General features: G+C 47.2%; 1 long non-coding RNA gene and 2 other non-coding genes across 3 annotated transcripts in view; 2 read left to right on the forward strand and 1 right to left on the reverse strand.

Annotated features, from left to right (window-relative positions):
* The window catches only part of LOC137152737 (uncharacterized), a 59036-nt gene extending 40680 nt beyond the window's left edge, over window positions 1-18356 (reverse strand). The window contains exons 1-2 of the long non-coding RNA XR_010919581.1: window positions 18235-18356; window positions 8925-8988 (exon numbers count right to left, since the gene is read on the reverse strand). This is a non-coding gene — a long non-coding RNA (uncharacterized lncRNA). The remainder of the gene's footprint in view (window positions 1-8924; window positions 8989-18234) is intronic.
* A 2861-nt stretch (window positions 18357-21217) lies between these two features.
* Window positions 21218-21295, forward strand: LOC137152940 (small nucleolar RNA R38). Its single transcript, XR_010919666.1, has one exon. It is a non-coding gene; the product is annotated as a small nucleolar RNA R38 (small nucleolar RNA).
* Window positions 21296-22754: 1459 nt separating this feature from the next.
* LOC137152941 (small nucleolar RNA R38) lies at window positions 22755-22828 on the forward strand. The gene has a single exon (XR_010919667.1). It is a non-coding gene; the product is annotated as a small nucleolar RNA R38 (small nucleolar RNA).
* Window positions 22829-23259: the final 431 nt, after the last annotated feature.

Below are 23259 nucleotides of genomic sequence, written 5' to 3' on the forward strand. Positions count from 1 at the left end.
AGCTCTCCCGGATGCCCTGCCATCTGTGCGCTGTAGTGGAAGCAGCCACTGGCACACACACACACACACACACACACACCCTCCCCCCCCATGCACACAGCAGGTGTTGCGCTGTTGCAACTTGCCGGAGTATTTTCACTAGTTCCAAGTGAAGAAAGCCCCAGCACATCGCAACCGGCAACACGGGAGTTAAAACCAGCCAGGCCGGTTTAAAAGGTGGCAACCTTAGGTCCAAACCTGGTTGGTGGCCCCCTGCGATTGGGGGGCCGTGTGCAAGCGCACAGAGTGCACACCGGTTCATCCAGGCCGGACCAGGACTCAGGATTCCTGGGTTCCAAGCCTGACTGCCACCGACTAGCTGTGGGACCTCGACAAGTCATCTGTGGCCACATTTTCCAACGCAGCCACCGCCTTTGGGTGCTTCCATTTATGGCTGCCAAAGTTGTTCCCAGAGGGCTGTGTTGTGTACTTCTAGCAGGAGGATATCCAAGGCCCCAGATCTGAGCATGTCCAGACTTTGGGAAGTCCAGAACCAGATGCAAATGTTGCCCCTATTATAATGGGCCAAACCAAAACACACTGAGGAAAATATAGATCTAAGCCATGCAGCTCAGGTTTATCTCTGCCTAGGAGCCAACCCAGTGTTTGGCAGCTGGGATGAGCCACCTTGAGCCAACTCTTACCAGGCATGTGGTTAGCTACGAGACCGATACTGACCATATGTTGGAGCAGTGCCACTCTAGGGGCCCTCTGGTAGCAGGATCGATCTTGCAAGCAGAAGAGAAGTTGAGCTGATTGGTGCTGTTCTGCTCACCCGCAGAGACAGGTCTTCAGTACAGAAGGTTTAGCTCTTACACTGGGCAGGTGGGGGGAGCTACTGACAATATTTAAAGGGAAATGAACTAGCAAGATGCATTCTCTGATTTTTCAGGAGTCCTCTGGTGACAGTGGTGGCAGCAGCAGCAGCGGCAAGGTGACAAAGCCTCCATTGCCCACCTGAAACACTGCTGTCCACGAAGAGCAGCTTGCACTGAACGGTAGCAGCGCCCAGGAGAACTGCATCTGTCTCATTGAAAGTGATTATTCAGTAGATGTATATTAGAACACGAGAGAACCTCGGGGGATTCCTATAACCAGACCAACAAAGTTATACACATGCATCAGCATTCCCCTGACTACAGACTGCCAATTTCAAATCATTTGCACTGTGACTGGGAAAAAATGTCTTCCATTTCCTGATACAACCATTAACAGAAGACAATCCTCTGAGCTCCATGATACCTTCCATAGTTCCGGAGATTAAGATACCATCTGCCCTGCAGGGTGCATTCCACTGAATAACACTGAGATCTTAGAAAAAGAAATGTCAGTCTTGCAGAATGGAAAAGACCTTAAGACTTCAGAGCTCTTATCCTACAAATACTTACACACACGAGTAACTTTGCACCCATACATACTCATACAAAAAGTTATTCATGACCATCATCCATTCTTGCAACATTTATGGGATACATCTGATCACAGTGAACCCGGCCTAGATCCCAACTCTTACCAGTGGACCTAATTCTGACCTTACTTAATCAATTTCCAAGTGATGTAACTCCAATTGGAATTTCTCTTGATTTACACTGGAATGGCAGAAAACAGAATCAGGCGCAGATTACACATCATTTTCATGTTGTAATTCTTTTCCTTATGATTAGACCTTATGGAAGGATTTGATTTTGATCTTTGGTGAAACTCAAAAAGTAATATAGATATTTATTTGCATTAGCGGGAAAGAAAGAAAGAAAACCAGTACTAGTTACTCAAAAAATTAATGTCTTTGGAAGCTGAGATTCAAAACAGATTCAGAAATAAAATTGCAATCATATTCCATTATATTAATGTACTTATATTTTACTTTTAAGCAGAATCAAATAATGATTTTTAAATGAACATAAACACACTTATTAGCCTTTAAGTACAATTTAAAAATAATTAGCTTTCCTTTTTCATATATTGTAGTTAGTAACTATGAATATTTTTTGTCTCTCTTCTTCTTCTTCTTCTTCTTCTGTTTATTATTTATTTATTTGTTTGTTGGCAAAAGGAAAGCTGAACTCTACACAACGAACAACCATATACTTTCAGGCTAAACTGTTTTATTTTAGATTAAGGGAAAACAACAAAACAAGAAAGAACGCAAGTAAAGTTTCCCTGGGAGAGCACAGTGAGTACTTCTCTTTAACAAGCTGCACTGACGTCTGAGAACAAACAGCTGATGTCTCTGCATGCAGGCTAAGTTCTTAGAAATTGTAAGATGCAGGACACAGAAAACATTGAAACATAAATGACCTCTACACTAGGGGGTGTGATTCCCAGCTCAAGTGCACACACTTACACCAGCTCTCATTGAGCTAGGACACCGAAAACAGCAGCGTAGCTGCAGGAGCTTGTGCTGCAGCAACAGTAGCATGGGCTAGTCGCCTGGAATACAAACCCACACAGATACATACTCAAGGCAGCTAGCCCAGGCCGCCACTTGCACTCCTGCGGCTTCCCTACAATTTGAAGCATGCCAACTCAATAAGAGCTAGTGCGAGTATATCAGATGGTGCTGGAAACCACACTCCCAGCACTAAGTGTAGACACAGCCATCGTTTCACAGCTACTGACACCACACCAGCTATTCATCTAAATCTAATCCTTCCAGCCCTGTTCTAAACTGTAAAAGCCAGGAACTTGTCTGTCATTTGATTTGTCTGTCAAGTGTCATGCACAACTCTATAAATAATAACTCATAATCATATTTATGGATGTAACAGTGTATTCTATAACAAAAAAGAGTCTCGGTGTTACTAAGGTGATTTCTGACTGTGTGATGCTTCATTCTGGGTATCATTCTCTTACGAGCTATACCCTCATCTTCACTCTGCTAGAGCCCAACTGTACTCTTCCTCCCTGCATGATCTATGTTTGCACCCAGTATGCTGTCCCTTGGTTTTATTTCATCTGTATACATGTGTTCTTTGTTATAAAGTGTCACTGCCTTGTGTTGGTTGGAACTCAATACAATATAGCCAATGCCAAGTATTTAATAATCAGGACTCTGACCCCAAAAATCATGAGATTAAAAAAAACCAAACAAATGCTGGATTATTTTGATTTGCATTCTGGAGTATGGGATTTCTTTTTGGTTTTGGTTTTGAGGTTTGTTTGAGGTTTTTAGCCTTAAGGGGCACATTTTCAAGATTTCTTTGCAACCATGAGGGCTAGAAAGTTCCTTTTTTTTTTTTAAAAGAAAGCCAAGAGTCACGTGCAATCACATGACTCCAGGAGCTGGGAATTTACGAAAAACCACCAAATCTCTCCAGACTCACCATGAATCACAAGAGCTAGCACCACCTGGAATTCCTAGGAACCACTGGGAAGGGGAGGAATGTACAAGCAGGGCTTAACTAAGGCCAGATCCAAGTACAGCCTGGCCTCTGTCATTTGAGTATGGGCGCCTTCTAACCCAAGGAGACTCTCATGCGCTTCTAGCAGTACAGGGTCTATGACACACAGGTATGACACCCTCAGATAGAGGGCAGTGTCACACAGACACACTAGCCAGGTCATTGGGGAGCAGCATACTTTGTCCCTGGAATGTCTTTTGTGATGTGCCAGCTGCTCTCTGAGACAGTTGTTCATATCCATGAGAAAATGACTGGCAGTCACCTTTAAGAGGGTGAGAGCTGATGGTGATAAATATCACCTGTCACTACAGGCTGGCTAAGCCGTAGCCTAGACCAAGTAAAAGAGCATTACAAAGGGTAGAAGCTGGTTACGCGGTGCTGTATTTCTAATCAGCCCTTTACAATACTAATTGCTATTCCCGATGCGCTGGGCGAAGGGAAAATGCCTTGATTTTTCTGTGTTGATGCGACACCACTGCAAAGTGCCAGAAACGTAATTAATCCTCTGTTGACCCAGCTTGATTCTGCTGCTGCCCCTCTCCCCTCACCTTCCTGCTGCTCCCAGAGAGACAGCCAAGGATCATCGGCTGCCAGACGGGCACAGCACTGATTAGAGAAGGGGAAAAAAAGCCAAACAAAAACAGAAGGATGTGGCTGAATGAAAGAATTGCTGTTTCCAGTCGCCTACCCACATCAGGCATGCCTGGCTCAAGGGCATTGGCTTCTAAAGCCAAGGAGGAGAAAGAAACTGGTGCAGGAAAGAAAGAGATCTAGAGCCTAATTCCAGCTCCAACTGAATTCTGCTGCACTCATTTAACAAGACCTCTGCCCACCTTCAGCCAGGTTTAGTCCACACAGCAGCAGAAGCAATGGGGAGGGTGAGACTTCAGAACCCACAGCGGCCAAATATTCTCACTCCTGTCTGCAACATTATTCCTGGGGCGGGTCAGAATTTTTCAGGTAGTGAAATATTGACAAAGAAACTTCAAATTTTGACCCAGAAAGGGAGGAAAACGTCAATCACATTTTTGTTAACTGTTTCCCTCGCTTTTGTTCAACTACAGAGCAAAGGGAAACATTTTGAATGCAGACATTTCAAAATTCAACCACAAAAACAAGGAATTTTTTTTTTTTTGGACAAAATGTTGACTGTTCCTTTCCACCCCCTTGTTTTTTTATTAGCCCTAGTTATTTAAATTAACCTTAACTCTGCCCCTTCAGCGCTTCCAGCCAACCTTTATTTATGAAGTCTTTTGATATGGGCCAGAGACTTCGCTCTCACCTCAAAGGGGGCTCCGGATCCCAATACTTTTCCCCAATATACATGCCTAGAAAGCTTCGCACACATGCTTTCCTCCAGTTGCCACACCCAAGCTTGTCCCTTTGCTCATATCAATTACAATGGCATGTTTTTTTTCATTATATGGTACTATACAACCCTAACCCACCCTGTCACCGATACTGGGGATGGTGCAGGGCAGGTCTTTAATCCATGTCTGGAAGGGGATGGAGAGATGAACTATAAGAGTCTCCAACTACGTTGTGTCAGGACCTTGGTCTTGAACCTCGGTCTCAAACCCAGACCCTCTGGAAGCAGCCGTGGCTCTTGTTCCACTCCAGCTGATCAGAGAATTCACAAACTTGGGTGGGCCATCTTCCAGAGTTCTGCAACCTACTTCCTGATTGGCCACATGGTCTTGACCCTGATTGGCTGGTGATCGCATATAAAACTCCTGCTTGCTTTCTGGCCTTGTCTGAACAAGAAGCCATTGCTGGCTAGCTGCTGTTTGGACCCTGCTTGACCTGGCTTTGTTGCTCCACCCAACCCCCCCAACTGCCTTGCTGTACCTTCCCCTTGGATTGGCTCTCCTGGCTATCAGAACCTCTTGCATGAATGCTGACCACTGATACAGACTGTCCTTTGACCCACATTGGCTGGCTGGGGTCCAGAGTATGACAGGTGGACAAGGACACGGGGCGCAATCTCCAACCCAAAGCAAAACTGTTACAAAGTTCAGTATAAATCTGACCCAGTCCAAGGTTATGCTCACAACGGGAAAATGTGTCACAGTTGAAAATGTTCACTAACATGATGTTAAATACACCTAACACCTAGTGCTAACCCTAGATCTGGATTTCCCAAGGGGTGGTCAAACCTCGGGTCACCGTAACCAGCTAACATATTTGAAAAACTTCTGTCCCTGTCTACATCCAGGACAAAATCATGCTTAACATCATGTTAGTTAAAATGTGTCAGCTAGCATGTTTTCCAACATGGCGCATTTCCCAGTGTAGACCTGGCGACTGTGACAGTCACTCTGAATCTAATGCAGATTTATTTTCGGGTTCATTCTAAACTCATCCCAAACCCGGTCAAGCCATCTGCCCTGGAGCAATTACATAGAACTCTCTCGGCAATCATGCTAGATCCCAAACCAGTCCAGGGAATGTCTCGTCAAAACCCAATGCACACATTAGGCTAAATACAGCCACAGTGTAACTCCACCCAGGGAAGTTTCACCCATGGATAATACGTCTACATTTGGTCACCCGTCTACATTCAGAACATGGCCAAGATCTTGCTCTCAGTTTCCATGGAGTCTAATAGAATTAAACCAGTGTGAATGAGAGCAAAACCTATGGTTCTTATATGGCCTCCATTACTGTAGTATCTGAGCACCGCACAACCTTCAATGTATTAATGCTCACAGCTCCCCTGGGAGGCAGGGCAGTGCTGTTACCCCTAGCGTACAGATGAGGAACTGAGAGACTAAAGCCAGCTCCTCTAAGGCATTAGTTGCCAAACTCCCTCTGAATTGAATGGGAGTTAATACCTTTGAGGATCTGGGACTAAGTGACTTGCCAAAGAAGCAAGAGCAGGGACTTGAGCCCACTTCTCCTGAGTTCTAGCTGGCCAGCTCGCCACTGGACCATCCTTCCTTTCCAACCCCCGTTAGTCAGAATCCCCCTCTTTCAACACTCAATCCAGCAAGTAACAGCAACCCTCTGAACCTTCCCTCTAAACCCAGGGCAAAATGGGCCGAGCCCCGGGTCAGTGGGAGGGGAAGGAAAGACAAGAAAACTCAAGGCACCAACCACCCCAGGCCAGACCTGATGGGGGTGGTGGTGAAATGTGTCAGACTGCAGCAGTGAGGTGGAGGCACATAACAAGTGGCATCCGCCTTCGTTCCATGCTTCCCTCCCCCCCTCCACACACCTCCCTCCCACGCAGGACACACGGCAATCTCAGTTTGCCTGGGGATTTCTGCACATTATCATGTCACTGGCATTTGGCTGATCATTGTCTCTCAGCCTTGGCTGCACCGCTTATATATTCCAGAAAGTGTGAATGGCCTTTCTTTGCACGCTTGTCTGCCTCTGAGATCTAAAAAGCTGTGGGTGCCACGAAGCATTCTCATTAGCACCTTGATTACAATGTTTACCTGCAGCCATCTGTCAGGCAAATCAGATTTTTCATTTGAGAAAAGACAGCAGGAAAAGGAACGGCTGAAGCTCCTGCGTGCAGTGGATGTTATTTACACAGGGCGCCTCTCCAAGTCCAGAGGGCTTTTCATCTCTCTCTCTCTCTCTCCCCCTTTCTCCCTCGCTCAGGCTTGCCTTGTTCACTAGTACAGGCCAGATTCAGAGTGGGTGTAAGAGAACAGAGCTCCAGCAATTTCATCATCACACGCAGCCAGTTGCCCGCTGCAAGCTCTTTGCAGACATTAACTGATTGATACCCCAAGTGGGGTTTAATCCCCAGAGCCAGCCCCAGCCATCAGAGATTATTAGCCTCATTTCACTGAAGAGGAAATGGAGGCGTGGAGAGCTGAACACAAGGTGAGTCGATGGCAAAGTCCTTGGTATTGACATGGAGGGCTGGTGCCAGGAATAATCCCTTGCAATGGACGCACTTTTCCTAATCCCCCACAAAGGACAGCAGAGTGCCCCAGGCAGGTGAAAAACCAGCTCTTGAGGGTTGAGTGGACGGGAGAGCAGGAAGGGTCCTTTATTAGCAGAGACGGACACGCCTGTCCAAATCTGAACGGCCTTAAAGTTCGAGGGGGTTTGGCTCCGAGTTCTGGTTTGCGCCCATTTCCGTGTTTTACACGTAACTCATGGAAGGGTGCTCTCCAGCAGGGAAGACTGGCCCCTCGCTCTCCAGGCAGAGGAAGTGCAGAATCAGATGTTACTGGCCAAGAATGGTTCAAGATCTCTGGAGCCGGAAGGCAGATGGAGCCCGGGTCAGTTCCAAGCACTGCTCTGGATTGCTGTGTAGGACCTCAGGGACCAGGGTCACTGATCCCAGCTATAAGGCAATTCCCGTTCTGTGTAACTGCTGTGATAGGCTGCCCTCTCTGCAGGAGCTGGCTGGCAGCTGGTTCTCCAGCTGGAGGCACCAAGCTTTGATCTCTTGCTCAACTACTGTCCTAACAATAAATGTTATCTTAATCTCCACTGACTGGAGCAGTCTTGAGACGTAAGACAGCTGAGAGACTGGCTCTGCACCAGGACAGGAGGACAGAGGCAACATCTCCAATGTCCATAGGATTCGCTGACCCGGGAAACACCTCTGGGGCTGGAGACGAAGAGACGTTATTCGCTGGGATCTCTCTTGGCTGTACAGGTGTCACAAAGTCAGCGACAGTTCAATGGTGGGAATTGTCCTCCCTCGTATTATCCCCACAGCCGCTGGAACTGCCAGCCCCTGGCTTCAGCGCAGGTGTGTGCGTTCTCCCCTGATGCGGTATCCCAGGGAACTCGGAAGAAGGACCAGTTGGCTGCGTTACCTTGTGCACATAACTCAAATACCGCATGATTAGCCGTTGGGAACACTCCATCAGTAATGAAGGGTGAGGAGGAAGGCCTCTCAAATGTCTTTGCCTCCTCCGGGCCACTGTGAATTTGTCAGGCGGGGTGACCTGGATCCCCGAGATGCTGGGTCGTCACATGGCTATAATGCTCTGGCTTATTGTGATGGTTTGACACAACATGGCCTTCTGAGGGCACGTTATTTATTGTTATTTATTAGTGTTACTGGAGGGCCTGAGGGCCCGAGTCATAGACCGTTTGCTGGGTGCTGTGCAGTGACCGAACAAAGAGACAGTCCTCAGGATGCAACACAGTGTCTCATAGACTCAGAGACTGTCATCTCAGCCCAGCCAAATGTGGCCCTAACACAGTATAACTTTGCAACACAATGACACTTCTTGACGAGGGCCCTAAAGTGAAGTCCTGCAAGCACATGGGATCACCCTGTTACCAACGGGCAATTCTCGAACCACTGGGGATGATATTTCTACCCATGGAGGAAGTCCCCTCAGCTCTTTCCAGAGTTCTATGGAGAACCACATATTCATTTCCCCCCCCCTTTTCACAACACTATCCTCCCCCACCCCCACACACGCACTGCTTGACAGCTCCACGTGGTCACCTCACTTCTGCTTCCCCATCAGTAAAATGTGGATTGTGCTACTTACCTACCTCGTAGGACGGGGAGCTGTGAATCGTGGTTTTAAAGTATGTTCAGATCCTCAGGTGAAAGGAGCTAAAGAAGAACAAAGTATTTATTATTATTAGCATTGAGTACTGTCCCTCTGCAGATCTCAAAGCATCTTGTTAAAGGAAGTCAGCATTGCTGTCTCCATTTTACAGTCACCGCGTTCGTTAGTGCGATGGCTGATGTCCACACTGGGGTCGGTGGTGCGCATCCTCACCAGAAGAACTTTCACTGACCTTAGAGGGGCAAGTATGAGGAGCTGAGAGACCAGGCTGGCAGTTGCCTGTCGGGAGCCCGGCTACCCCACATGCTCCTGGGCACCTGGCAAGCCCACCCGCTGCCTCCCCCCCCCCCCACACACACTTCTCAATCCCCACGAGGTCTGGGGGAAGCCACCTGGGACTTCTCCCTGTTCCCTGCTGGGAGCCAGGGGAAGCCACTCCTGGCTTCTTGCCTCGCTCCCCGCCGGGAGTGGGGTCCAGCCTCTCAGCTATCCAAGGGGGCGGCGAGGGGAGCTGGGCTCTAGCTACCTGGCTTTCGTGTGGAGCCCTGACATTGATAAGAATAACAGCCGACAGCTGGTGTAAAGGACACAGTGTCTGCACTGACCCTGCGTTGCCCTAACTACACCGGCATAAGCCTTACACTTCTCGTTGAAGGTGGTTTTATTTATGTCGGCGTAGCAGGGGAGTTACATCGGTGGGGGGAGCACTGCAGAGTGTGTGCCTCCACTGTTTTGTCGACAAAAGCTCAGTGGTATAGAGCAGCCCTCAGAGACAGAGTCAGGACGAGGACTCAGCTAACCTGAGTTCCAGTCCGGTGTCCTAGCCTTACAACTCCACAAAGCACCAGGGCTGCCGACTTAAGGTGTGATTAAAACGTGGAGAAGCTGCAGCGTGATCTGAGTGGCCCACAGTAATATCAAGAAGAGGATACAAGATGGTAAATGCCCAGACTACATGTAGAAAATCCATACAGTGGGAGACTCCAGATAAAAGGTTCCGCTGGGTCAAGCGTTTGTGGCTATGTGTACCCGATCTGCATGGGAATTTATGTACCAGGACTTCATGTGCCCCCTATTAAAATCTCTGCAGCTATGAGCATCACTGCTCTGTCTGAACTCCTTACCAAAAAACACCAGTCTGTCAATAAAGCCGGCTGGAATTTTTTGAATGACAAGGTTTTTTTTGTGGGGGGAGGAGGAGGAAGGTGGGTTTTTTTTAATTGAAATTTTTAATGAAAATTTTGAATTTTTTTCATTTTGAGGGCAAAAATGAGGCGTGTTAAGATATTTTTCAAACATTAATTAAACAGTTTTGAATTTTGATAATTTTTGCTATCAATTTTTCAAAAACCAGAGGGGAAAAAAGCATGAATACTATAGACACTACAGACAGCGGTGAGAGTCTGGCATGAGGGGCACAAGCCCAGTCAGTCCTTTCAGTGTGACAGGCAGAACAGGCCCTTGAAAAGCAGCCAGTGTGATGGGAAGATATTTGGCCTGGCTGAGGATCCAGCCGAAGTGCCCCTCTTTATCCCACGATGCTTTGCCTCTTCCTCTGATCCCACTGGAGGGAGCAGGTGGCCTTGGCTTCCCCTCACAGCTTCGTTTTGTTTTTTGTAGTTTCTCCGTTTATTAGTATTTCTAGGAGGCTCTTACCTGCACTGCTTGGATGCTATCACCACTCTCATTAGCCTCTGTCGGATCCCCTGGCTCTCCCCCTGCGTTCCGCAGACACCTGGCTAACGCAGTGCAGGCAGGATTCCCTGCTGGGGAAGGAATGGGATGGGATGGGATGGGCGGACTTGCTGCATGCCAAGTCAGTGGCCGCATCTGGCAGAGAGCAGAGACTGAGAAACCCAACATGAGCAGCACTGTCTAGATCAGGAACGGAGGCGGAGTGATGATTGTTAAGGCAATATCTCCCTGAGTGAGGAAAGGAGGGTTATCCCTCCTGAGTTATCCCGCTCTCTGAGTTATCCCATCTCTCCTCACAAGCACACATGACTGCCATCAAAGATCAGCCATCTTGCATGCTCTGTGTTTTCCCCTCCCACTTTCTTTCAGCAGCGAGCCTGTTTTAGATGAGAGCTGGGCGGGTGGTGGGGGGGGAAGGAAAGTGCTTGCAACGTGCAAATACAGTGGCATCTGAAGGCTGTTCAGCCTCTAGCTATGCCAGAGTTATTAGGTCAACAGAAAAACAACAATAAATGTGTTTGTGGTTCAGCTGGAAAGAAAAAGAAAGGCACTTGAACTGGCCTGGGCAAACCTATAGGGATTTGCAGTCCAGGTTTGGTTCATATGTTTTCAGCTGAAATCTGGAAGGAGATGGAGCGCTGCTGAGGCATGGAGTCTGAGGAGGCTGCTTCAGTGGAGAAGGCTCTTGCACAATTTTTATGCCTGAGTGAAAGGACAGAGAGGAGAGGGGTGAGCAGTGAGTGGGTGGAAGCAGGGAGAGGGACAGAGACCCCATCTATGAGATAAGCTGGAGGCAAATGCAGGGAAGGGCTTTAAAAACAAAGAGGGCAGTTTTGAAGTGGAGCCTTCGCAATCAATAGGAAACCAGTGGCGTGGAGGGATGAGCATGGCACAGTACCACTTTGTCTGGTCTGCACACGATGAAGTCTGAAGAGCTGGGACTGGGGAGGCTAAAGAGGAGAAAAATAAAGCTTACACCTGTCTGTCTGCACCACAGCTGGGGCATCAAGTAAAGTGGAACTAGGCTTAACAAGGAACAATTTGAAGTAATGACCTGGAAAGTCCACCTCCATGTTCCTTACCAGAACAAAATAGAAACCCTCCCTAATACCCCAGGCCGGCTTTGGCCCAGGCTCTGGGCAGGTTGGGACAGGCCTGGGGGTGTTTCAGGCCTGTGCAGACATCCTGTCCAACTGGATGTTTGTACTACGCCTGTCAACTCTTGATGTCAGCCCTGAATTTTAATCTATGTGTTAGTTCCAGGCTCCACACATGGATCAGGGGCAAAACCTGTCCTGGGTGGGTTGGGTGTCCTGGGAGGAATGGGTTGGAGAGCAGGCCGGCCTCCCCCCTGGCAGCCTCCTCTCTTGTTTTCGTCTTTTTAAACGTCTGCTCCGAGTACAAAGGGAATTAGAACTTGGCCGATTCACTTCAATTATCTGACTGGCTGCAAATCTCTGTTTGTTTGTTTGAAATGCCTTCCAGGCCCTGACACGAAAGAATTCCTGCACATTTGAGATAAAGGCTGCTGAGATGCAGAGGAGGCGTTTCAGGGTCAACAGAGGAAAATCCAGCCAGTAAACGGAACTGCTGCTGCTTCTCTTTATGATCATTACTGGTATTACTTAGTGCCGCTTACGTTGCTGTGGTCTGACACAAAACATGACATGGGTGCTAATGACGTACAGTGTGAAATGGACACCAAGCAGCCTGGGTTTCACCGGCTGACCCAACCCTGACCAGCATCCTCAGTCTCTGTGGCAAGACACAATGTATTAATGTATTAGGCTCCCTACTTTTTTGTTCCCCCCATCCATTGCATCATGGCTAAAAGGAGATAGTAAGAATATCTGATCAGGCCTGGAGCCACCTCATTTGTACTGCACAACACCTACCATGCTCTGGGCTCTGTAAGATAATGACTATTTGTGAGCAAACTTAGGGCCAGATTTTTAAAAGTATTGATTTTGAAATCAGTGGGAGTTAGGCACCTAAATACCTTTAAAAATCTAGCCTTGGCTTTTATATGAGACTTTCCAGCTGCAGATCTTAAAGCAATTGACAAAGAGAAGGGAAGTATCTTTGACTGTTTTTTACAGATGGGGAAACTGAGGCACAGAGAGGCACCATAGCTTGACCAAAGCTACACACTGAGTCCATGGCAGAGATGGAATAGAATGTGAGTCTCCCAATTCCCTTGCCCAGTGGCTTCTCCATGCTGCTTCCCTCCTTGGTGCTGAACAGTACACACACATGAATGCCCTCGTCTAGCAGACAGACACGGAGGGCACATCTGGCAAGCAGCAGGCCATGGCAGGGAGTCTCAGAGCCTGGGTCTACAACAGCTGCATGTCGTGTAGATGTATCCTGAGATGACAGGGCACACAGGGAAATCAGAGGACGGAAGAACTTGGTGGTTTGGGTTTATTTAGCATCCTGCTTGTGGAGAGCCCATCAGAAGTCACTATGCAGGAGGGATGTGGTGGCGAAGGTGTCCCATGCATCAGGGTGATGTGGGAGAAGAAGGTGCCAGGGCCACAGAAATTGCCCTGGATGTGGCAGGATGGGATGTTATAAGACACAAGGCCTGAAATGTCATCTGGCGAGGAGTCGTGTGGGGTGCCGAAGGCAAGAACATTTCCCTCATGTGCTGCATGTGTGCGTGTTCATGTGTGTGTCAGTGTATTGTTTGCCGGTCTTTCTGTGTGTCCAAGGCATGTGTCAGCGTGTGTCCTGCACACACGCATCTGCAATGGGTCAGAGATGGGCCTCAAGCAACTTCCCAACATGATCACTCCCAAACTTCTTGGCCCTGACCCCATCTCTGCAATGCAGACATTTAAAGTGACATCCCAGGGTGTGTTGGTATGTGTGCACCCATGCTGCATGTTTGTGTCTACTCTGTGTGCACACGGGTGTGTGCGTCTGGTGCGGAATTTTGTTTACGTCACTTGCCCATGGAAAACCTGGACCCCTAGTGTTATTGTCCAACAAGTACAGAGGGTGGGCCCCTATATGTATGTGTTTATTTTTGTAATAAGAATGATTTATTTTGTGTTCATGTGTCATAATTTATTCCTTCAAAGACAAGATGCTGATACAATCTGACCGGGACTTAGAACGCCGGCTGCCTTGATTGACTAAAACATCTGACATGAAGCTGAAAATTAAAATAGTTTCTGGCTTCAGTTTCCATATCAGTACCTGTGGGAGCTAGATACACCCAGCAGTGCATTCCAAAGAGAATGCATTCAGGAGTAGCCTGTGCACTCTTTCCGAAACACGGGGCAGGTGTGCAAATGGCAGAGTGGAGCCAGAGCGGGAAGAAGTCAGTAAAATAATGAGCTGGCTGGGTGAATCATCCATTCCTTCCGCTGTTTGGTGACATTTACATAAGATGTGAGACAGGAGATCAGTTTCCAGTCTCAGGCCGGGGTTGACACTACAGACCTATATCTGAAAAAATCCACACCCTTGAGTGATGTAGTTACACCGACCTAACTCCCTGTGTAGGCATGGGTGCAGCTGTGCCACGGTAGCGTTGTACATGAAGACAAACCCTCAGTAGTGAAGGGCCCAAATCAGAGCCCTGGATCTTTTTGAATCCGTATCTGAAGTGTGCAGCACAGGCCTTTACTAATATTCCAGCTTGAGTCAAATGGGCCCATCAGTCAGCGCACCCCGTTCTCAGCTGAATTCTTTCCTGAGTTAGGCCCCAATTCACTTATACACGTGTTTAAACATTAATATGAGCTTAAGTGACTTGATCCAGAGGGATGGATTTAAGCATGTGCTTGAAGTTGTTTGTATTTAAGTGCTCTGGTGAATTGGGGCCTGTCTCATTCCAAGGTGCAATCCAGACCACTGAGAGGTTGAGTCACCACCTGCCCCATAACCTTGGGTGCCTCACAATGCTTTCCCGTTGTAGCTCCCAACAATCTAACAGCATGCAGCTCACACCCTGAGTGTCTGCGCACAGCCTTAGTCCTAGCCCAACAGCTCTGACCCCAGCAACCTCTCAGCAACACTGCAGTCACACTCCGGCTTCCACCAGCCTGGGTTACTACTTGCAGAGTGGCTCAACACACTCCCAATCCTGATTTTTCCCCAAAGCGTGTTCTGCACTGACCTTCTCCTGGGCACTTCCGATATTAAAGATCCGTTGCTCCTGTAAGGGGTCAATATGCAGCAGTTTGCTACTTTACCTGGAGTTACCCAAACAGTTCTGTTTAAACACAGCACTGGATTAGTTTAAATTAAAGAATAAAACAAGTTTAACTAACTGCAAAGAGCTAGATTGTAAGTGAGTGCAAAAGTCAGAAATGGTTACAGGAGATAAAAACGCTTTCTAATAGCTAAAACTTAACAAGCCAGACTTGGTTCAAGATAAAAGCCTTACCACACGTTTCCAGCAGCATTGCTGATCAAAATCTCAGGTCAGGGTCCCCCCCAAAGTCCCTTTGACTTTGTGGGGGTGGGGGGGAAGAGAAAGAAAGAGAAAGATAGGGAGAGATATCAGGAGAGATCCCTTAAGGTGTTTTTGTCTTTCACTTTTATAGTCCAGTCACCCTTTGAAGTGGATTCTTCTGAGGATTACCCCTCAAAGCAAAGTATATTCAAACAGAAAAATGCAACATGGAGTCTGGAGAGGAAGGTGGCTCCCTGTTCTTTCTTCTCCTCTGTGTATGCTGAACTGCGGATTTGTCTTGTTTCCTACCATTTCCCCCTCTTGATGTCTCCAGAACCCTGTTTATTACTTATATGTAAAATGAGGTAGACTTACATGCCTTAATTTAGGACAGACCTGTTTAACAGCTTTTGCCAAGTCAGGGTTATGTGGGATTGCACACGTGCTAACAACATCATACTTGGAGAATTCATAACTTTACATATAATGTTGCTACATAATTTTCACCATGATATTATTGACCAGCAAGTTATTAGTTTTCAAATGATACTTTACAAGGCATATTTTGTATGATGGTTATTACGATGATGTGTAGGGTGTGAATACAGGGGTGTTTTCTATCATGGGGCCTTAGTTTGCACTATGCCTTGTCCAGTGCAGGTGGGGTATAATTTCTGTCTATTGTGCTCTATTTTGAGGTCTGGGGGGCTTCTTTGTACCACCTGGAATTGATGTGAACCTCTAGAGACTCCAGAGAATTAGATTTGAGTGCCTCATCTTGCGCTTTCCTTAGTACAACTGGGCAACATAAAGGTATTTCCTCCTTACAGTCTAACATCAGAATGACTGGGATCTGGCCTCCAGCCATATACCTAAGGCCAACTTGATATGCACAGCAGTGGGTTGAAATCTGAGAACCCAAAGAGCAGAGGTAACAAACTAGACTTCCAGTCTATTCAGCTACCACTGCTTCCCCCTTTGCTTCAGAAACCTCCTCTGTGGATTGCTGCTCACAGAAAACATTTAGCAATGGGGGGCTTTTAAAAAATCAATTCAAATGCCCATATGTTTAAGCAGATAACCACAGTAGCAGGTCTCAAATCCAAAGGACACTTTGCTTTTCCAAGCCTCACGTACCCATGGTGTTTGCTGCTGGGCAAGACTGTGATGGACAGGGTTCCAAGATGGAAAGGGAGCGGCATAATTCAATTGATACATTTAATAAGCAAGCAAACTTCTCCCTGTGAAAATGCTTGTTATACCAAAATATGGGCAAGAGTGGGGTCAGGTGGCAATACTGAAAAAGTGACCTCCCCCTGCAATTCTGGGGTGGAATCCCAGACCCATTGAAATCAATGGAGGTTTTCCCCTTGATTTCAGTGGAGACAGGATTTTATTTTACCCCTGGGATGGATGGATTGATCTATCTATCTAGGTTTCATCCCTCATATACCTTTCTCATCACCCTGGCATATGACCTGGGGATCAGCAATACCACAGAAATATTGTACCCCCCAAACTCAAGTGATGACTGCCATTCATTTGTATGACTGAAACAAGAGAACCCATGACTTATCTGTTGAAATTGATTAATTTTTGTTTTTACCCAGCACCTAATTAACCTGACAAACTCATTTGCACAAAATCTTCCAGCGGCCAAGCATTTATTAGCATTCAGAATAAGATTAGATATTTATAGTGTTGATAATAACATCCACGGTTGCATGAGACAGGATAGAAAATAAGGGATATAAATCCCTATGCTCCAAGGCGTAAGCCAACCCCTGACTGACAGAGGTTAGGGAAAATCTTCCCTGATGCGCAGATTCTTCCATTTACATCCTTTACGGGGTGTCTTGCTCTTTGTACGAAACATCTGGTACTGGCTACTATAGGTTTATTTAAGCAGGGATAGACTTCTCTATTCAGTTCTACAGAATGGTTCATAAAGCCTACAGAAAAGCTATCATTTTCTATTGAATTCTATGGGACTTTTCCATACACTACAATTGTAAGGCAAAATTCTTCCACTGAAGATTTGTTTGACATGGACGCCCCCTAGAGATGAAGGGAAGATCAAGTTTCTCAAGGAGACAAGTCTTTGTGGATAAGCAATGAAACATGTATATACCTATCGTGTGACGTGATTCGTGGAACCTCGTTAATTCTCACTTTGTTAATCCACAAACTCCAACACTCACACAAACAAAAAGCTTTCTCCATCACCCAGTAAAGATTTAAGAGTGGAAGCACTATTGTAGCCGGCTTTCATAGTACAGGGACTTTGTCATTCTTACAAAATATCCCCTGGAACATTTTTTGCTTCACTGGGAGTGTAGGATCTTAAATAATTACAGTGAACCATACTCAACTCAGATAAAAGACATAAGTACATATTGTGGCACTTATTTATTGTGTTGGTTTGTTTACTTCTATTTAGCAAAATTAATTTGTTTGCTATGGGTATCCAGCTATCTAGCTTAGGCTTTCACTGCTGTCCATGACTGTAGTATCTGATGCCTTCCACCCAAAATCTATGGCAATAGCAAAGTCCCTAATGGACTTCATGGAGTCTTTGGCTCTCCTCTCCTTTCGGGGTCTGCATGGGGTACACTTTTAGTTTTGGGGGCTTTTAAATTTTTTTTTATTTATTCACCTTTATTGTGTTTTACGGTTGATTTATTAAGGGTTATTGTTTGGTTGGCTGGTGTGGGGTTTTTGGAGTGTTGTAATAACTGGGCCAACAAATTTACCCTAATTGTGGGAAAGTGGATAAAAGTTTACAGAATGTTTCAATCACCTGTAATGATAAATGTTGACGAGAAAAGGTGCAAAGAAGAGAGAGAGACTGAACTGGTGGGTTTCAGTCCAGCACCTAGTCGTCAGATGCCCACATCACAGAGAAACACCACCACAACTGGCACTAGCTGGCATCCGTCTTAGCAGCCTCCACTGGGAGGTCAAGCACTGAATGGACACGGAGACTGAACTCCAATATCATCCCTGGAAATGGTTTCTCCAGGTCAGGTCATTGGTGGGGAGGGTTGTTGGGTAAGCATGAATGGCTGGTGCCCACACTGTGCCTGGTCTCTGGTTAGACACAGGGTGGCACCTAGAGGCAGGACAGTCACGTGGTTAGTCGAATGGTCTGTGAGAACCGGGTTCTGTTCCCACATCTACTACTCACCTGCTGTGTGACCTCAGATGTCTTCACCTCTATTTCTCCTCTCACACTTTCTCTCTCTCTTAAGCTCTTTGGAGTAGAGACTTTCTCCTGGCCACAGGGTGTTATTACAGTCCCCAGCACATTATTCTAACAACAGAAAGAATTAGGAGGGCTTTCACCAGCACTATTTTTTTGGGTGGGTGGGTGGGGGGGAAAGATAAATCCTAAGAAAAGGGAAAAGAATCTTTATGTCTGATTTCTAATATAGGGAAGGTGCCCAAAGTTTTTCCTATATTATAGGAACCTGCAGGTTCAGGTTAAAGAAAACATCTAGGCATGAGCAGATAAACCCCAGAAAGGTAGAAATGGATACTTTGTATATTTGCTACTCTTGTTTTTTGTTCCATCTGTGTCATTTAGAGCATTGCACATTTTGGCTATTTAAATTTTGTTACAATTCATGGGTTGAGTGGGGCCCATTAGGAGTTCTCCATAATCAAAACACAAAGTCACTGCACTGTCCTTCAAATGCCTTCTTAAAACTCACCTCCGCTCCGGTACCTACAAAACACTTGACAATGGCTAGGCAACTGGTGTGATGTGACCACCATTTATTACGCTAATGAAAATCGTCTCACTGGTGCCTCAAGATCTCCCCTCTCTTTGCTGTAGCAACCTTCGTATACATAGAGGGTTACATCTTTGTGGCAGGGACTTTCATTATGCGTTTGTACAATGCCTAGTGCAGCAGCGCCTGTTCCCTCTAGGCGCTGTGGCTGCATAAAGAGGAATAATAATAATTTTAGGAAGGGCTGGAATGGAGATGTGGAGGCGGCTTTAGGAGCTCGGCTAGGTAGGGCATTTAATATCCAGGGAGCAGCACAGAAGAAAGGGCCAAGACAGGACTGGCAGAAAGAAATGAACCCAATTCTGAGCAGATTTGCAGCCCCATTGATGGTGACTGTCCAGCCGGGTGCAATCCTGAGCAGAATTTGGCCTTCCCAACATGCAAGTTAATTGTGAATAAAGTTAGCATCCCGCCCCGTGCAGCGGCATGTAAAACACCTGCTGGGAGGTCCTGGCGGGCTGCACGACGGGAACACACCCCCTCCCTCTCTCTCTCCCACCCATCCACCCACGGCTCAGCCTCTCTGCAATAGACTCCTCAGGGAGTCAGGCAGGCACTGGCAGCCCTAGTGGTGAGCGGAAAGACTACATTTCCCGTGAGCCCCTCTCAGCCTCGCGAGAGGAGGCTGGTGAGATGAAACGAGACTTGCCTGGATTTGGATAGGCCGCGGATTGGGTCTCGCTCTCTGTCTCGCAGGGGCTGGTGCGGGGCTTGGCTGGGGCTGTGCTGCTGGTGGGATCCACTGCCATCCTCGGTGACGGCGGCTGGTGGGCGGACGCGATCTCGTGAAATGGGATCGGGCGGCGATTGGGCATCGTCCCGGCCAGGTATCAGGTGGGTCGGTGCCCGATTATCGTGTCGCTCTGGTGGTGTAAGGCCTGACCCCCCCTCCCCCATCAGCCTGTGCGGAGAACAGCAGGGCTGCCTCCCTTCACCCCCCAGCCCGGGAAAGTGCCACGTGCCCCGGTGCCTCGCTATGAACCGGCTCTGTTCCCCCTGCAGCTGCGGGCCCAGCTGGGTGGGAAGAACCTGCGGGGCATGGGCGGGGGTGAGATGCCGCAATAACCCCCTGGCTGCCCCCGTTACTGCAGGTGCCTGCGGAAAGCCTGCGGGCGGGACGAGAGCCCGGCTGCAGCCGGCGAGCTCAGACAGCACCCTGCTGAGAGCTGGTAAGTGTGGCGCTTAAAGCCCCTCGGCGCTGGGCTAATGACGGTGCAGGTCCAGGGGGGAGCAAGCTGCTCTAGGGGATCTGGCGGCTGGGGCCTTGGCCTGACGTCACTAGAGTAATTCACGGTTAACCCGCCCCTACCAGGTCTCGTCTTGCTGGGCCATTGGGTTGTTCCTTAAACTAGTCCATGGTTCTCTGTGTGCACGCCCGCTGGTTCGTTTCTTCTCCCGGGGCGTTGCTAATGGCCCCTGAGAGTCACATGAGTGATAAGGTTTGTGGTTCGGAGGGACACCTCCCAGGCAGCTGTTCTGTTCCGGTGACTCTAGTCTATTATTGCCCTCTTTGAATGGAGAGCTTGAATCCTGCTGCTGTTGGTGCTGTAAGTCCTGTTGGTGCTAAACTGAAAAGCACTTCGGGGCGGGCTGGCCCGTGGGAGGTGTCTGAGAATTTTCACTTCTAAAGTGAGTGGTTTTCCCCCAGGAACAGAGCCTGAAGTCTGGTCCTTCCTTGCTCAAACTTTAGCGTTTTACACGTCTGACACCTTACCAGGGAGTCAAGGGAGGTAAAGTAATGTCCCTTCCACCAACAGAAATTGGTCCAGTGAAAGACAAGATTTTAGTCTGTGCCGAGTTCCGTGGGTCTCTTCTTCAGGTTACCTTAACAGAGAACAGTCAGTATGAAATCCAGTCAATATAACAAAGCTAAGTTTTTTTTCAGGCTGGGTTCTGCTGACTGCCCCTGCTAATTACAGGAACATGTACTTGTGTATGGTGTGTTTCTCTCCTGCTATGTGGGAGAACTGCACAGATAGGGAAAACTAAAGAACCCTTCCAAAATCTCTTGAAATCTATAGGTATCTTTCCATTCTCTTCAGTAAGAGAAGTAAGTGCTTATCTAAGCAGTTCTGGTGTGATTTCTATTACAACAGCAATACTCTGATACTAAAAGGTTTATTTTGTTTCTGCACAGGTGATGAGTTGAGCTACCAAACAGCCTTCATGCTCAACTTGCAATGCCTTTGCACAACACAGCCTCTAACTGAAATGTCCAAAAGAAAACGAGACTATTCCAGGTGTGTACTGAGAATGCTACCTGGTGTCATTGTCACATGAGGTGCAGAGCATGGTAATGAAAGAAACAGTCACAGAGTAGAACCTTTGGCTTTGTACACTGGCTTTGCCTGGGACAGGTCTTAAGTATTGTGAAAGCTGAGCAGGTGATGATAGAAAGTTATCCCTGTCTGAAAAAGATCTTTTCACTTGTGGAGTTGTGGTTCTGAAGCTCAGCACTGCAAAGTTGATTTAAGGAAACCCAGAAATGAAAGTTTGTCTTATCATTTGTTGACTGACTGTAATCCTGTGTCCTGTTCTTAAATTCCCAGGGTGCAGCATCTTTTTCTATTTGGAAATCAAGGCTGAGGCTCCTGGACGAGAGTATCCCTCCCACTAACCGCCCATGAGTCTTGAATGAAGGTGAAATTTCCTCTGATTAGCCAGTGTTCACTCACCTGCACAATGGTGAGGAATGTTAGCATCTGTCTTGTGCAGTCAAAAAACTAGGTCCCTTTCGTTGTGACTGGAAAATGGAGGCACGGCTGCTCTGTCCAGTGGTGCTGAATGACTCTGTTGTGATCCCTCGGGCTAATGAGCGCAGATATAAAAGCTCAATAGATTGATTGATGTAATTATAGGTCCTCTGCCCCTTCTCCCTCCCCCGGCATGGCTGCTGCTTTGTTGCAACAGACACTTGAATGCACAGCCCTTTGCTTTCAAAGACCACGAGTCGAAAGGCCATGTTCTGCGGATGGAGGTTTGTCTGTCAGTCTGTGCTAGGCCGGACATCCGGTTGCTGACACAGTCAAAGGTGACTAGGAGAACGGAGTATGGCGGGATTGGGTAACACTCCCTTTTGGAGACATACGGTGCAGCTCATCCCACAAGCATATTTGTCACAGGACTAGTGCTAGTGAAAAAGTCTGTGCACTGACCATGACTTTACCCTGAAACCCTTTTAAGCTTTTTTTTTTGGCTTGAGGGGAGGCACAGAGCAGATAATCCAAGCAGTGACTCAGCAGGGAATATAAAAGCTAAATGCACCTCCAAAGGATGTATTAATATATTTTCCATATGCCCAGATGTATTATGTGTAATAAGCCCTCAAATGTCTTACAGAAAGCTCTGGTGGATTCTTCTTGTATATGGGAGCCGGGAGGGGGAGTTGCATTAAGAAAACATGCAACATTTCCATTGTCCAACTGGTGGCCCCCCGAAGTGTCCACCCCACAGCAGACCTGCTCTACAAAATGGTGTCCTCTGTACGGCATGACCTCGCATGCATTGTATGGGTGAGGACAAGCCATGCGGAGGACACTGTTTTGTAGACCACGTATTTCTGTATGTGGCCAGTGGAAGTGCCCCAAAACTAGCGTCTGGCCAAGAGCACTGAAAAAGTTGGACTAAGAGGGATGCCGTTGGTTTGAAATATAGTCAATAAAAATTTAATTTCAAAGTAGCCTCAGGTAATGGACCTGCCTGTTCTTCTCCCTGCCAGTGTGTGGTTTTACAGCCTTGTCTCACAGAGCAAACTGATTGTAATCACACAGTGCTGATCGTTCAAAGGACCCAAATTGGGAGGAGATTGGGAAAATGGGGTAGACTTTTCTTTTTAGTAACTATAGGTAACACTTTTTTAAATGGGTGTCCTTGTAAACAAGGATTTCTAATGAGAAATTAGAAATCCTGAGTGCGGAGCTGGTGATGATGCAAAGTTATCCCTGTCTGAAAAATTCCTTTGTGGATTTCTGACTTTCTGAAGCATGGCACTTGCACATTTACTTTAATGAAACTGGAGGATCAAAATTTACTTTAAGGACTGGTGTGATGAATCTTTTAACAGGTGGCTTGTACTTAAATTCACAGGATACAATGTGTCTTCCTCCCCAGGATGCTGTACTAAAGAAGGTGCCTGTCTCAAGCTGGTGGCCCGTAACTTTGACAGCAAGCTGGTAAGGAATTGCTAGAGAAATCTTTGCCTCTGTGGCTTGTGAGAAATCTAAGTAAACATTTTTTGGTCAGCAGGAGTGTGTTATGTCCAGAGCGCTGAGTCCTTGGATATATTCCTTATCAGGGAAACAGGAATGTAGTGGGTGATTATTCGGCTGTTGCCCTCCTGAGCGAATCTAATCCTGCTGCCTCTTAGCAGGCTACAACCTGATGTGTTGAATGACAAAGGGCAAGAGAAATGATGGTCC

The sequence above is a fragment of the Emydura macquarii genome, unplaced genomic scaffold (assembly GCF_026122565.2).
Source record: "Emydura macquarii macquarii isolate MOO-44397 ecotype Brisbane River unplaced genomic scaffold, CSIRO-AGI_Emac_v2 contig_1230, whole genome shotgun sequence".
Lineage (NCBI taxonomy): Eukaryota > Metazoa > Chordata > Testudines > Chelidae > Emydura > Emydura macquarii.